At 42.0% G+C, this 14,064-nt stretch overlaps 1 protein-coding gene and 1 non-coding gene across 2 annotated transcripts in view; one reads left to right on the top strand and one right to left on the bottom strand.

Annotated features, from left to right (window-relative positions):
* Positions 1-14,064, bottom strand: part of TRPC5 (transient receptor potential cation channel subfamily C member 5) — a 146,760-nt gene that overhangs the window by 123,061 nt on the left and 9,635 nt on the right. The gene's annotated exons all lie outside the window — the stretch shown is intronic.
* Positions 13,552-13,658, top strand: LOC142435211 (U6 spliceosomal RNA). The gene has a single exon (XR_012781315.1). It is a non-coding gene; the product is annotated as a U6 spliceosomal RNA (small nuclear RNA).

Here is a 14,064-nt window from a genome sequence, read left to right as displayed (position 1 = left end):
GATACAAGCTAAGCTCAGTCGGGCCTCAGAATGAAAAAAGAAAGTTATCAAAGGGCGATTATCATCAAGACTCTCGAAAGCAGCGTGAGATAAGAGAGCCTGGAGAAAAAGGCCTAAAGTGGCCTTGTGGTAGGTAACAGGCCTTCACAAAAGGCATAAAGGAAGGAAACGAAATCAGATACCTACAAACAAAATTCATGTTAAAATAATGTCATGAGTATTCTTTTGGTGAAGTGTGGTTTCCATCTGACGCTCCGCAGGTTACCTGCATGGCATTTTGTTTTAAGGTAGCTCAGTGCACACGAAGACATTCAGCCGAGGGGTATCAGGATGAGGCTGAAGAGAAGTGACTGACACATTCATCTAGCAATTATTGAGCATCATATGCCTGCTTCTCTCAATTGTCCACACCACCTGAGGTAAAGCAGACAGCAGGCAGGAGTCTCCCAAGGTAGACTTGTCTCATCTGTTGGCCCAAAATACCTCCTTGTCATTGAATCAATGACATAGTGACAGGGCACAACTGTCCCTGTGAGGTTCCTATACAGGGGAGTAGAAAGCCCCATCTTTTTCCAGAGGAGCCAGCCACTGGTGGTTTCGAGTTGCCAGCTTTGCAAATTGTAGCTGGAATCTGAGCCACTCCATCCCCAGTTGTCACTCCATGGATCTGTGACCCATTGGAAGCAGTGACCTTGTCTTTAGCATGTCATTGCTTACCCAAGAGCATGGGGTTGTCAGTTTTAGGCATTGGACTGCTAGCTGCAAGGTTGATGGTTCAAACCCACCAGCTGATCCCAGGGAGAATGATGAGACTGGCTGCTCCCATATGTTAATCATGTATACACTAGAGAGGAGTCAGAACTGCCTAAATGGCCTTGCTTCAGGTTTCTTCCTTTAAACCCTGTATAGGGAGCCTATGAGGCGGCTTGTCTTGTTGGCCCTGGTTCACCTGGTAGCAGCTACTTTAAATGGGGGTATAATGGGGGTAAGGGTGCAGTTATTTGGAGTTCATTTTCATGTGGCCAGCATTGATTTTTTTAGCCAAAAAACATTAGAAGGTAGGCAATTATCTTTCATCTTTCAAGTCTCCAGCTAGTGGTGAGGAATCTGCAGGATGGTCTTGGCTCTGCTAGCCTGGGTAGAGTTGTTCTGTGGATGCTTGTGGTATGTGGCTGGGCAAAGTCCAGAAGAAAGTAGCGGGTGATGATGAAAGAGAGTTCAGAGATTCCCCAAGTTCAGAGTAAGGAAAAGAAAAATGTGTTTATGATCTGAGTTATGCAGTTGGATACATGGGATGAATATGGTCACTTTTCAATGTTCTCCCTCAAGATCAAACCAGAGAACTTCTATTTATGTGTCAGCATAGACAATTCAGGAGAACTAAACAAACCTAGTAGCTCAGCCTCCTGGGTGAGTCAGCCTAGAGTCCTGTTTTGTTAGAGACTGAGAGACACTTGGAGGAGAATAGGAATCTCATTCATGCTGTCAGTTTCAAAGTATCTCATTATCTCAGGCTTCCATCAACATTTCTTCATGATTTAAGAGGCTGAAGACTTATCTCTATCCAAACCTTCCTTAGAACATCACCAACCTCTCTCACTCACCGTGCCACTGTTTATTATACACCATGGAAATCATAATGGACCAATTTTTCTAAATCTCTGATGAGATTCTTAAGCTCTCTTCTATCTGATACATTAGCAAGCAATGAATTAGACTCAGTTCGTCTCTGTAATCCATATAATTTGAAAGCTTCTCAGACTGCATTTTTCCTGATGGAAGGAATTGCTGCTTTGCTAGCCACCTATTTTGCAGTTCGATTCCATCAGCCACTCCTTGGGGAAAGAGGAGGCTTTCTACTCCTATAAACAGTTAATGTCTGGGCAACCCATAGAGGCAGTTCTACCCTGCCCTATGGGGTCACTGTGAGTCAGGATTTTCTCTAAGGCAGTGAGTTTTTGAGTTGGAAAACGAACATTTCCTTTCTGGTAACTTGAATAAACTGGGAGCAATGAGGCTGTTTGGGTTTACTGGTAGAATCTCACCCTCTTTACCCAGTAACAGGTTAGATTCCGTGACAATGCCTCTCATGCCTAGACCCCTGTCATTGGAAGGTTGTGTATACCAATAACACTGAACACGTTTCACTGGACTTTCCAGATTAAGATGGACTAGGAACAAAAACCTGGTGATTGACTTCTGGAACGAAAGCTTGTGGCTCACAATGGTCTTCTTTGGTAGAATTGGGCAACATTTTGTTCGACTGTCACCGTGAGTTGAACCTACTCAATAGCAGCTAACCACTACAACAAACTCTGTTTGTGTTTTTTCAGTGGGTGGGTAGGTAGTATAAACAGGCCAACAATTTACCAAATTCTCCAAGGAAGTTAGAGACCTGCAGCTTTTGAAAGTTTCCTAGAACATTTGATGCTCATAAAAATTTTGAGATTACTTAAGGATCTCTGTAGGATAATTTGTCACCCTCAGCATTACTGATATTGGGGCTGGGCAATTTTTGTCTGTTCTGTGCATTAGTAACATCCCTGGTCTCTGCTCAGTAGAGGCCAATAGCACCACTTTTCCATTTTGGACAGCCACAAGTATCTCCAGACATGGTCAAATGTACCTAGGACATAAAATGATTGCAGTTGTAAAAACACGGTGTTCTACGTTGTGAAGCTCATCTGTCAGTGGGCTGACTGGAGCTGAGAGATGAAGCACTAGCCAGAAGTAGTCACAGGAATCTTCACTTCTACCCAAACGCACCCGAAGATTGCACACACTCCTATCAGGACAGTCAACTAGGACCATGATTCTCGATGCTTGGAAGGAAAGAGTGTAGGACAACTCCTGTCTTTCCCAGGGGGGGGGGGGGTTATGGGAATTTTATTTTGAATGGGTACTTTGCTATCCATTACATTAGATACTGGCCATATTGACTATTTAAATATAAGTTAATTAAAATAGAACAATATCAAAAAATACAAATGAAAAATTAAATATTATAAAGGACAGCATAGAGGACATTTTCACCACTGCAAAAAAGTTCTATTGACCAATGATACTCTAGGATATTGATCATCACTGAACAAGAGAGACCTTCTGAAACAATCCAGCAAAATCTTAGTAATAGTAAATCACTAATATTTATCATATACTTAAAATCATGCTAGACATTTTACTAAGTAGTTGACATGCACTCCATTTATGAGGTAGGAACAACCATTATGTGTATTTTATAGATGAGGAAACGGAATCGCAGAGAATAACTTCTCTAAGGTTGTTCGGCTAGTAAACACAGAAGCTAGGACTTGAATCTAGCTGGTTTGGATCCAGAGCTTGGGTTGTCAACAATATGGACTCAAGATGATCAGGTGGAATGATCTTCAGAAGCAGTCAAGACATATTGGTAGTGTCTAAGAGAGAGGTATCTCCTAGGTGTGTGGAACATTGTCTCAAGAGGCAAGTGGTTGATATTCTGCAACTTGGAATAAACTTGATGGCTCTAAGTTTGTTGAGAGCAATATGCAGAAAAGTACTGGCCAGGCTGTCTGAGGGATTCAATTATTGGAACTGGTCAAAGGTTTATCACTCTTGGTGCTTTTGACATTTTAAGCCAAATGATCCTTAATTTTTTTGTAGGGGACTGTCCTATACATTGAAGGACATAGAGCAGTATTCCTGGCCTCTACCTCTTAGATGCCAGCAGCATATCCCTTTCCCTCAAGCGTCATGATAAAAAAGTGTCTCCAGATAATATCTCCCCCACTAAGAATTATCGAATGGTAGTGTAAGGCAGGGTCTTGGTGACATAACAACAAGGCAAGGACTCAGGTATAGATGTACAAGGGCAGTGATCTGGAAACGTCGTTGTGGATGGAGATCAGCTGTGATAATGGTAGGGTCTGTTAACCACAGATACACATAAAAGGAGGCAGAGACATGTATCATATGATAACGCCACCGTTAGGGCGCTCGTTATCATCAGAATGGAAATGCCATGGGCTTTGAGTTTTAGATGTTTCAGGCAAGTGTGGGGCAAATCAACAAGTGCTGCTATAGCAGGAAATGCAGCCATTCCTCCACTCCTTGTCTAGACAGATGGGTACTTTCCGAAGACCAGGGCATTATGCAAAAAGCATGATTATGCAAACAGAGATAACACAATGGCAGATGACTATATCATTACCCGACTGACAAATGACATCACACGTAACTGCCAGACCACTTGAGAATCCGGGATTAGCCAAGTAGACACAGAACCTCTACCACCACAGTTGCACAGCTGTTGCTACACAACTCTGCCTTTGTTGTTGTCAGCTGTGTCATGAACGCACAAGCTAGAGAGTGAATGTTTTACTATTGTCAGCAATGCAAAATGTGGGGTAGTAAGAGAATAGTTAAATGAGGAATGTGTGTAATATTTGAACAACGAGAGTAGGTGTCAAGGCAGAGAGAGAAACGAAGGGACTATTTCCTTGATTTGTTTTCCCCTCGCCAAAGGTGATAGAAGGCAAATATATGCGCATCCACAGTACATGAGTCTTGGCTTGTTGAAGGCACTGCATGCAAAGAACTTGCCTGGAATGGAATGGTGCCCACATGGGAAGCATAGGTTCAATGAAGAAGTGGCTTATTATTCTCCTTTCCCTATCAACCAGGATTGAATTCTGTTTTATAAGTGGCCCAGTAATTCATTTTTGGCCATTGTATTGGCAGCACATCATGATGTATGCAGTTACGGCCACCAGAAATATGTGAAGCCTGTTTTAATGCTAATGAGGGAAGAAATACTCCTGAAATGTGTCCCACTGAGCTGTCTCTCCTGGTGAGTTGACACTTCTTGCCAGTGTCCAGGCTTACACTCCCTTTCCAAAAGGCTATTCAAACCAACTTAAAGCCCTGCTGGAGAAGCCATGCAGAAGCTCAAGGTGGGCTGTACAAACATAGAGAATCTGACAACAAATTTCCCCAGCAGTATTTCCAGTTTTGAGCTGATTCATTCATTCTTTCAATAAAAAAAAAGAAAAGATACTTATGGAGCATTTGCCATATCCCAGAAGTCGGCTCAGGTACTGGGCATTAAAACATGAACAAAAGAAACCTTGGGTTTAGTAGCTGCCTTACCAGAGCTCCTACTTTTGAATAAAGGAGTCGTTAAATAAATGTGGTTTATTTATACAATGTAATCCAAAACATACCCAAACGCAAACCAAACTCACCACCATCGAGTCGATGCTGACCCATAACAATCCTGGAGGACAGGGTAAAACTACCCCTGTGGGTTTCAGCAGACTGTAGCTCTTTACCGGAGTAGAGAGCCTCATCTTTCTCCCAAAGAACATTGCCATATTCTTACAGGGAAAGGTGTCCATAATGTATTGTTAAGGAAGAGATTCAAGGTGCAGAACATTTGTGAAAAAGGAAAGTCTGTATGTATATTTAAGTGTGTGTGTGTGTATTTGAAAATACACAGAATGTATTGAGAGGGCTATGTCTACAGGGTTCACCATGATTATTTCTGAGGAATTGTTTCAGAGAAAGGCAATGGACCAATTTCCTTCATGTTTTTTTCTATACTGTTTACAGTTGTTAGAGTAAACATATATTAATTTTCTAACAAAAAAACTCCCAATTTACAAATTGAATGTTGAGTAAAGTGGTGGTGACCTCAGATCTTGTTGCTTGGATAATTTTACACTTCAGTTTGAGAGCTGAGAAGTTAAGATCAACAGAGGGAAAATATTGCTTGAGTAATCCTGACACATCTTCATTTTGGTTAGGTAGAAAATGTCCAAACTCTTCTTATCTCTGGTTGTCTGTGGGGATTTCAGCCTTCTCCGTGTAGGCACTGTGGAAGGTGGTGGGTGAGATATTGTCTGCCTGGGAGTCCGAGTAAAAGATCGATTTGGAGACAAAGGGATGGACTGGAGGCTCCCTGTAGTTATCTCTAGCTCCAAAGGTCTATTCATGATTCTGAGGTGGAAGATGGAGATGATGAGGGCTGCAAACAGTGAAGCACTCTGCGTTGGCTCTGAAGAGTTGAGGATGATCTAGACCAGAGGTTCTCAACCTGTGGCGTGACTGCTTAAGGGGTCAAATGACCTTTTCACAGGGGTCGCCTGATTTATAACAGTAGCAAAATAACAGTGATGAAGTAGCAACGAACGTAATTTTATGGTTGGGGGGAGGGGGGCACAACATGAGGAACAATATTAAAGGGCCATGGCATTAAGAAGGTTGAGAACCATTGATCTAGACATTCCATTCTAACCTTCAGGGCAGTCAGGGTAGTTGGTGTACCCATCACACTTTTCTGGGGGAAGGGTCAAAGATGGCATATACAGAAGCAATCTGTCATCAGAGGACCTGATGTGATGCTCTTTGGAATGCTCTCTCGGTGATTTTTTAAATTCTCTGTTTCCCAGATCTCTCAAATTCACTGTTGGGCAGCCCTGTGAAACAAGAGCTTTTCCTTTGTTCAAGTTCCTGCTAAATCTCTTCTACCAAAGACTTCAGAGAGCCAATGGATGCACTTCTTAGAACCAAGAACTGCTACTGGATTGGGGGAGGGGGTGCTGTCACTTAATCTTGCCAGAGGCAACAAGAGTGTTTGGCTTTTATCAGTAGACTCTTGGATCCAGAATGCCTCTTGTTAATGTGGCTCTCTGACTTCTGGTTAATGGGACAAGAAGCCCCTTTATTTCCTCTGCCTTGTCTGTTGACCTTGTCTGTTGGGCTGCATTTATTGGCAATATTTTGGAGTAGGTGGAGAAGGAGCTATGATGTCTTTCACCAAATATTCATTCTATGCCTATATGTGGAACTTGACTTTACAGCAACTAGGGAGAGCAGCTGCGATCTTTTGAGTGACATGAGCAGATGCCTATGTTCACACAGAGCACTTCACCTTTGTCTCTCACAGCTATAGAATATTGCCATTAATTGTTTATATATTTGCCTCCTTGTCTGAATGAAATCATTCCGAAGCAGTTGATATGCAAATGACTGTGGTGAGAGATGTGGAGATTGGAGATGAGAAGTTCAAGGTTTCTTACACTAAGACGAATGGAAAGATATTAACACCTAAAGGGACACCCACGATGAGAGGATTTAGAGGGTAAAATTAGGTTAGCACTGGGGTCCCGAGCACAAACCCTGCTATTAAACTGCCTGTGTTTGAATCTTAGATCCTGGACTTAGTAGCTAGCTGCATAAACTTAGGTAAGTTATTTTTTTTCTCCATTGATCATATTGTTAATTTAAAAAATCATTTTATTGGGGCTCGTACAACTCTTATCACAAGCCATACATAACATCAATTGTGTCAAGCACATTTGTACATTTGTTTCCATCATCATTCTCAAAACATTTGCTTTCTACTTGAGCCTTTGATATCAGCTCCTCATTTTCCCCATCGCTCCCCCTCCCTCGTGAACCCTTGATAATTTATAAATTATTATCATTTTGTCATATCTTACACAGATACTTCCCTTCATTCACTTTTCTGTTGTCTGTCCCGAGAAAGAAGGTTATATGTAGATCCTTGTAATCGGTTCCCCCTTTCTCCTCCACCTTCCCTTCATGCTTCAGTATCGCCACTTTCACCACTGGTCCTGAAGGGATCATCTGTTCTCAATTTCCTGTGCTTCCAGTTCCTATCTGTACCAATGTACATCCTCTGATCTAGCCAGATTTGTAAGGTAGAAAGGTAGAATTGTGATGATAGTGGGGTGGGGGGGCAGGGGGAGGAAGCATTTAGGAACTAGAGGAAAGTTGTATGTTTCATCATTGCTATACTTCACCCTAACTGGCTCATCTCCTCCCCATGACCTTTCTGTAAGGGGGTGTCTAGTTGCCTACAGATGGACTTTGGGTCTCCACTCTGCACTCACCCTCATTTACAATGATATGATTTTTGTTCTTTGATGCCTGATACCTGATACCTTTGACACCACGTGGTCACACAGGTTGGTGTGCTTCTTCCATGTGGGTTTTGTTGCTTGTGGGCTACATGGCCACTTTTTTATCTTCAAGCTTTTAAGACTCCAGACACTGTATCTTTTGGTAGCTGGGCACCATAAGATTTATTCACCATATTTGCTTGTGCACACATTTGTCTTCAGTGATCATATCAGGAAGGTGGGCACCCACTGATATGACTTTTTAATCTTTGATGCCTGATACTTATTTCCTTCTACACCTCGTGGTCACACAGGCTGGTGTGCTTCTTCCATGTGGGCTTTATTGCTTCTGAGCTAGATGGCTGCTTATTTATCAGCAAGCCTTTAAGACCCCAGATGCTATATCTTTTGATAGCTAGGCACCATAAACTTTCTTCACCACATTTGCTTATGCACACATTTGTCTTCAGCGATCATGTCAGGAAGGTGTGCATCATGGAATGCCAATTTGATAGAACAAAGTGTTCTTGCATTAAGTACTTGATTAGAGGTTCTATGCCCATCTGCTGCCTTAATACTAAACCTATAAATATATGCACATAGATCTATTTCCCCACCATCCTATATAAATATATTTACATATGTACATGCCTGCATGTAGACCTCTATCAATGCCCTTTGTCTCCTAACTCTTTCCTCTATTTCTTTTTACTTTCCTCTTGTCTCACTATCAAGCTCAGCCTTCATTTGGGTTTCAGTAATTTCTCTTGGTTACATTGTCCTTGCTGATCCCCTACCAGGCCTCTCACACCCTCCTTGCCACTAATTTTGGATCACTTGTTGCTCCCTTGTCCCTGGGTTGGTTAACACCACCTCCTTTCCCCTGCCTCCTCCTCTCCCATGTCCCTCAAGAATCACTGTTCTCATTGTTTTCTCCTCCAGACTTTTCATCCAGCCCATCATATCTAGATATAATAATATGATAATAATAATATAATAATATGCACGAAAACAAGGTATAGCAAGGTATAGCAAGACAAGGTGACAAAAGGGATCACAATGATGACAACAGAAAAGAAAACCAATAACCCAGAAAAGAATACGTTAATTAAAAGAAAACGGAAAAAAAGAAAAAAATCAAAATTTTAAAAAAGAAAAACCTGTAAATAGATCAAAGTCTGATTTTTGACCTCGAGCTGTGTCCTCCAGTCTAAGTGCCTTGATGATACCCCCATTCATCAAAATAAACAATCATAGCAGCCTTCTTTACCTGGTGGTTGCAACATCAACCATGCAAACATGCCATGTTCTTATAATGGTGCCCAAAACATAGGAAATGCTCAGTAAACATGTGCTACTACTATGGTTATTTTCAGTATTATTAAACCATGAATTTTAAATGTTTGAGTTGTGTCTAGATAAGCCAAGGTTTGTAACCTACTTTATGGATCTCATTAGAGATATACAACTACAAAGAGAAGTGGCAGTAGCCTGGGGACCGCCAATGGCAATGAGATGAGCAAAAGATGGGGATCTGAAAGAAGGGAGTCAAGAGACCATGGTCAGCGAAGAGGGCCATAAGCAGGCAAGCGAAGTACATAAGCCAAATGCATCAGCCAATGAAACAAAACCAGGACACTGGTATTGAGCCTAGATGAACCTATAGGGGTAATATGGGTCCTGGGAAGATGAAGGAGGGCGTATCAGCTAGAGAACTAGAGCCCTGGGGAACGTGGCAAGCATCTCACAACATTTTGCTAATGGAAGACCTGTCTAACCAGCACTGAGGGAAGCAATGAGTTCAACCTCTCCCTTTTCTGCATTCCAGAACTCTCTGCTTTGACTGTTTGCTAGCAACTAGTTAGGACGTTGGTGCCTATTCACCAAAACCAAACTCAAATCACTGCCATTGAGTCAGTGCCAACTCCTGCCTAGAGGACAGGGTAGGACTTCCCTTGTGAGTGTTTCTGAGACTGTAACTCTTTACAGGATTGGAAAACCCCATCTTTGTCCATCGGAGCTGGTAGTGGTTTCGAACTGCCGACCTTTAGGATTGCAGACCAACGTGTAACCACTACACCATCAGGGCTCCTACTGTTCACCAAGGACCCGTCTCAAAATCAGTGTAATCAGAGAATCTTTCCCCTTACTAAGACAAAAAGGCAGAGAGTCACCAGAACACAAGAAGTACTGTTTATAATCAGCCTCAGGGGCCACCTGGCGCAGTGTCTTGAGTCTGAGCTCAGCATCTAGGGCCTGCCTCCATGAAGGCAAATTTACAAGGGTAACAAAAAGCCACAAGCACAATACCTTTACTTGCATAATTAGGGCGAGCAAGTCCCCATCCTCCCCATGGTGTTGCTCATTTAATTCCTTTGTGAAACTTCTCTTTTTGCTAGTTCTCAGAGTGGGCTCCTTTATTGTCCACATTACACTTTTTACACCCTTTGGTGATTGACTAACTTCACTCAGCATGTTCTCCAGCTCCATTCATGTCCTGAAGTGCTACATAGTTTCATCATTTTTTTCTTTTTAGCCATGGATAGTATTCCACTATATGTATGTACTAAAGTTTCTTTACCTATTCTACTGATGGGCCTTGGGGGCTGATTGCAATTCTGTGCTATTGGAAACAGTGCTGTGATTAACATGGGGATGGGGAGTGGGCATCTGTCTGTTCATCTATGTCTCTTACTACTTTATTGTATACACCCACCTGATACATTGCTGGCTTGTATAGGATTTTTATTTCCAGAAGTGTTGGTTAGCGCTATCTTGCTGTCCATCATGGTTGCACATATTTGCAGATGCACCAGCAGTATATGAGCGTTCTGGTCCCTCACCAACCCCTCCAGATTTTCTTGTTTCTTGCATATCACACATTTTGGATTACATTAACACCAATTTTTTGTCCCATGTTTATTGTTGGCATGTGATATAGGGCAGTGTTGTGACTGAGATAGGACAGCTGAGAGGAGAGATGGGAAGGTGTTTACAATAAGGGCAATAAGCTGCTAAATCTCTAAGAGTGTAATCTGATGAAGGCTCTGGGTGAAAAGACCAAATGGCTTCTCAATAGATAAGTTACTGTACAGCCTAAATGAGGGGGAAGGGGGTGATGTTACGCACAGGGACTGACTTGCCCAGGTGCAGAGAACAGGATACTTCCTCAGTACAAATGCATGTGGGGCAAGCCTATGGAAAATCAGCAAGCCTGAGGCTCAGGAGTGGAATCCTGAGTTTGCAGTGTCCCTGAAGGGATGGAGGTCATGGCTACAAAACATTAGGGGTTGTCATTTAAAGAATTCCTTTCGAAATTTGTTCATGCTTGCTTCCTTGTTTAGGGTTGGGCAGCCAGTACCCTGGACCTATTTGAGACCAAGCTTACATATTTGTTATGTTTTCAAGTCAATATTGTTATGTGTAATAATGGTATTGAAATTGTGTAGAATATTGTGTGTATTTTTAGGGATCAAGTGTTCCATAATTTGTAAGTCTTTTGTCACCCTTGGCAAAGCAAAGGCCACACTTATGAAGAAGGGTGGTTGGGGTGGAAAGTCCCTATCTAGTCCTCCAACATGCCTAGAAACTTCTTGGGGGCATTCACTGTATCTCTCAATTATTTTGTGGGGCATACGATTAGTAGTAAAAAATATTTAGAAATGTGAATAGAATGAATTATCCTCTGCATTCCTGTCATCCATGAGTTGTTCTAACTAGACATTTTTTGTAGCTGCATTATTTATTTTCAGTTTTGTTAAAAACACTAACCCTTTGATAATTTCTCAGCGGCAGGGTGGGGTGGAAAGAGGGGATTTCATGATAGGAGCTCTTTGTGTCAGTACAGGCCTAGGTGAATGGCCTTGGGCAAGACCATTAAAATCACACGATCTCCAAACACGACAACTCCTGTCTACCTAAGTCAGCGCAGACACAGGTGAGCAGGGAACTTAGTGCACAGGGCTGGCCAAAATGATGCTGAGTGGTCTTCCCCCCCCCCTTTTTTCTCCAAATGTATACAGACCAATTCATGGTCATGACTTTATTGACACAACTCATTGTTTCGGCTTAGAATACAGGTTTTCAAATTTAATTTGGCCTGTTGCCCCCTTTCCAGAAAAAAAGATTCAGCCCCGGCAATTACAATCTTCTGTGTAAGCGCCCATAAGTTAGCATAAGCTATAGGTTATCTGCTTTTCCCACCTTTCTGGACAGTTCCAGGGCCCCACAAGGGGCGCTAATTTCCATTTTGGGAAACACTGGCCTAGAACATTGATTTTTGAATGGGAGTCGAAGTAAATCATAGAAGTAAAGCTGTTACTCAGTTTATTATAGAGGTAAAGATCAATTCTTGTATAGTTCAAGGAGTTAATAATATATGACTACTTCTTTTGTATGAATGATAAGAATCCAGGTATATCATATATTAAATGCTATATGCCACAGATTTTGTCAAGTGTTTTAAATATTCAGATAACTTAATTTTCATGACCTATGATAACCTTATTAAATAGAAAAGGAACCTGATACTCAACAGAATAAATAGCCTTCTTAAGGTTACCCACTCTGAACTACTGTGTGAGAGTCGGTGCTCAATACATTTTTTGAATGAATATATGACAATAAACAGCCGTGGTGGCGTAGTGGTTACAAGTAGGGCTGCTGACTGAAGTATTGGGTCTGTAGCTTGAAAGATCCACAGTTTGAAATCAACAGTCACTCAGAGAGTGAAAGATGGGGTTTTCTACTCCCATAAAAAGTTATAGTGGCAGTGATATATACCCTCCTGGCATGGTGGCTAAGGACAAAATAAGCAAATATGGTGAAGAAAGCTGATGTTTTCCAGATTTCAAAAGATATAACGTTTGGGGACTTAAAGTTTTGAAGGCAAACAAGCGGCCATCTTGCAGAGAAGCAACAAGCCCACGTGGAAGATCATGTGTGATCATGAGTTGTCAATAGGATCAGGTATCATGCATCAGAAGATCGAAAAGCAAACAAACAAAAACAAACCATACTGTTGACAGCAAGGGGGGTTGGAGCAGAGACCCAAAGCCCATCTGTAGACAATAGGACATCCCCTCACACAAGGGTCACAAGGAAGGGAGGAGTGAACCAGGACACAGTAAAGCACCAATGAAACACACAATATTCCTCTGGTCCCTTGAGGCTTCCTCACCTCCCATTATCATGACCCCAGTTCTTCCTTTCACTGCCAGCTAGACCAGAGCATGTGCACAGGTATGGATCAGATATAAGGGCTCATGACACATGGAATCCAGGAGCAAGAATGCGAGTAGAGATACCAGATAGGTAGGGGGAAGGTGGAGAGAGAAGGGGAGGAAGGAGGAACCGATCACAATTTTCAGCACATAACACCCACCTCCCAGGGGAACAAACAACAGAAACCATGGGGGAAAGGTAGACAGCAGTGGCTATAAGATATTAAAATAATAATAATTTATAAGTTATCAAGGGTTCACAAGGGTAGGAGTGGGGAGGGAGGGAAAAAAGAGTAGCTCCTATCAAGGGCTCAAATCGAACGTAAATGTTTTGAAAACAATGATGATAACATATGTACAAATATGATTGATACTTAACTATATGGATTGCTATAAGAGCCTCCAATAAAATGATCTTTAAAAAGGTGCTTGCTTTGGCAGCACATATACTAAAATTTGAATGATACAGAGAAGATTAGCATGGCTCCTGCGCAAGGATGACATGCAAATTCGTGAAGCGTATACCTTATTTTTTAAATAAGGTATAGAAGCAGAAATTCACAGGGACAATTGTGCCCTGAAGAATAGGGCCACCATGAGTCTGACCTGACTTGATGGCAGTGGGGTTTGGGGTGTTGTGATACGGCATTAGCTAGCAGATGATATCAATCTGGCTTAAACTTGTACTCAGACAGAACCAAAACCAAAACCAAGCTCACTGCTGACAAATTGATTCTCAATACACATCGACCCGATAGGACAGAGCAGAACTGTGTGTGGGCATCAGAGACTTTAAAGCTTTATGGGAGTAGACAGCTTCACGTTTCTCCAAAGGAATAGCTGGGGCCTTTTCAGGACTGACTTCACGGTTACCAGCTAAATGCATAACACACTATGACACCAGAGACTCAAACCCAAACCCAAACACTGTCATCAAG

The sequence above is a fragment of the Tenrec ecaudatus genome, chromosome X, assembly GCF_050624435.1.
Source record: "Tenrec ecaudatus isolate mTenEca1 chromosome X, mTenEca1.hap1, whole genome shotgun sequence".
Classification (NCBI taxonomy): Eukaryota; Metazoa; Chordata; class Mammalia; order Afrosoricida; family Tenrecidae; genus Tenrec; species Tenrec ecaudatus.
The sequence above is the reverse complement of the archived record's forward strand: the minus strand, read 5'-3'. Positions and strand labels throughout refer to the sequence as shown.